Raw genomic sequence first — 2628 nt, forward strand, 5'->3', positions numbered from 1 at the left:
CTTTTTCTTCAACTTCTCTCTCTGTCTCTCTCTGCCTATGTCTGTCCGTGTGTGTGTGTGTGTGTGTGTGTGTGTGTGTGTGTGTGTGTGTATCTCCCTCCCACTCTCTCTCTGTGCCTCTGTCAGTATGTGTCTCTCCCCCCGCCCCACCCCCCTCTCTCTGTCTCTCTCTGCGCCTCTGTCTGACAGTGTGTCTCCCCCCCCCCCCCTCTCTCTCTGTCTCTCTCTGCGCCTCTGTCTGACAGTGTGTCTCCCCCCCCCCCTCTCTCTGTGTCTCTCTCTGCGCCTCTATCTGACAGTGTGTGTCTCCCTTCCCCCCCCCTCTCTCTCTCTCTCTCTCTCTCTCTCTTCTCTATCTTTTCTCTTCTAGCGTATGGAATATAACATATGGATGACTATTTTCGTGGATTTTTTCTCTCTCTTTTTTTTTTTTTTTTGCTTTCCCCAAAGTGCTGGATGTAAAAAAAAAATTTAAAAAAAAGAAAAAAAAGTAGCAGTAGTGATAATTCCACTACCATCTTTAAATAAAATTCCTTTCCTTTCGTTTCACCTCTCTCTCTCTCTCTCTCTCTCTCTCTCTCTCTCTCTCTCTCTCTCTCTCTCTCTCTCTCTCTCTCTGTTGATCCACATAATTATCGGTCTGTTTGCCTACCTATCCATCTATCTATCTATCTCCCCCACCTCCTCTTCCTACTCTCCCCACCTGCTCCTCCTCCTTTTCGTTCTCCTCCTCCTTCTCCTCCTACTTCTCTTCCTCCTCCTCCTTCTCCTTCCCTTCTCCTCCTTCTCCTTTCCCTCCTCCTCCTTCCCCTCCGTCTCCTTCCCCTCCTCCTCCTTCTCCTTCCCCTTCTCCTCCTTCCCCTCCTTTCCCTCCTCCTTCTTTTCCTCCTTCTCCTTCTCCTCCTCCTCCTTTTCCTCCCCTCCTCTTCCTTCTCCTTCCCCTCCTCCTCCTCCTTCTCCTGCTTCCCCTCCTCCTCCTTCTCCTCCTTCTTCTTCTTCTTCTCCTCCTCCTTCTTCTCCTCCTCCTCCATCATCCCTTTTTTCCCTTTTTTATTTGACCATTTTCATTCTCGCTCATTCAGCGAACAGCTGTGAACGTTAGTGTGACCTGAACGTAACGAACCACAGCTGTGAGGTGTGATGTGGTGTGGTGTGGCGGCACGAAGTCGAAATCTCTGTAAATCACCCCCCATCCCCCATCCACCCGGAGTTCACTGACCTCTTCAAAGACGGGTGTCGGGTGTATGCTGGGAGAGCCAGGGGTCATCCCCCAAGGCCATTAACTGTCACTCACGCCCCATTAAGCACGGTGATGGTCGGGTAGTTAGCCTTTCATGAGAGGTGCGAAGTCAACACTCTTTTTTTTCTCAGTTGGTTGCTAATGTCATGATCGTCTTCATTGTGTTTGGTTGGGGGGCGGGAGGGGCGGGACGAGCGGGGGTGCGGGGAGGGGGTGCGGGGGGGGGTTAGGGGGGTGGGTGGGGGTGAAGGAGGGGGGTTAGGATGGTGGGATGGGAGGGGGTGTTTGGCGTGTTTAGGGAGGGGAGGTTGGTTGTGTGTGTGTCTGTGTGTGTGCGTGCGCGCGTTTGTGTGTGTGTGTGTGTGTGTGTGTGTGTGTGTGTGTGTGTGTGTGTGTGTGTAAACATGGGTAGTATATATACGCGAATGCCGTACACAATGTGTGTCGATTGATAACTAATGAGTAATGGTTGGTGAACAAGAGAGAGAGAGGCGGAGAGAGAGAGAGAGAGAGAGAGAGAGAGAGAGAGAGAGAGAGAGAGAGAGAGAAGACCCAGATCTCTTTTTTTTTTCTTTTTCTTTTCTTTTCTTTTTTTTTTTGTTTTTGTTTTTTTTGTTGTTGTTGTTGTTGTTGTTTTCATCCTCCTCCTCCTCCTCCTCCTCCTCCTCTTCTTCTTCTTTTGCTTCTTCCTGTCGGTTGAAGGGAGGGGGGCGGGGTTTGTGTGGGGGTGGGGAAGGATGAGGTCTTAGGGACGGAGAACAGGACAGAGAACGGACTACTGGCAGCTATGGGCGAGAACGACACAGCTATATGATTCTCAAGTTTAACCTGGGAGCCTATTTTTTTCAGCTCTGCGCCGTCAGAAAGAACAAGACTGATCGCAAAAGTAGCGACAAATGGAGCGATCTTGGGCTTCTGCCGGTCGTCTGCGTCTCCAATCCATGGTGTGTGTGTGTGTGTGTGTGTGTGTGTGTGTGTGTGTGTGTGAATAGAATAGAATAGAACAGATTTTATTGTCATGAAACCGTAAGGTTTATAAGACACGAGTGCAATGGTAAATGAATGAATGAATGAAAAACACACAATTAATCAATCAGTTAATGCAGTAAATTGCAGCAGCATTCATAAACAAATTTTCCTAATCTTGTTTGTATATATTCATCATCTGTTAGCATCACATCACCTGACTTCCTGTATTATTCGAATTTTGAATATCTTTTAAAAATTGTTGCCTTAAGGTTTTATATTTAGTACAATGATCAAGACGATGGTTTTCGTCTTTCAGGATGTTACACTTGTTGCACAATCTGTCTTCTTGTGGAATGTTTAAAATTAATATCTACCTTTCTCAATCTTTAAGTCATGCACGCTTATTCTGAGTTTCGTTA

Source organism: Babylonia areolata, chromosome 5 (genome assembly GCF_041734735.1).
Source record: "Babylonia areolata isolate BAREFJ2019XMU chromosome 5, ASM4173473v1, whole genome shotgun sequence".
NCBI classification, from domain to species: Eukaryota; Metazoa; Mollusca; class Gastropoda; order Neogastropoda; family Buccinidae; genus Babylonia; species Babylonia areolata.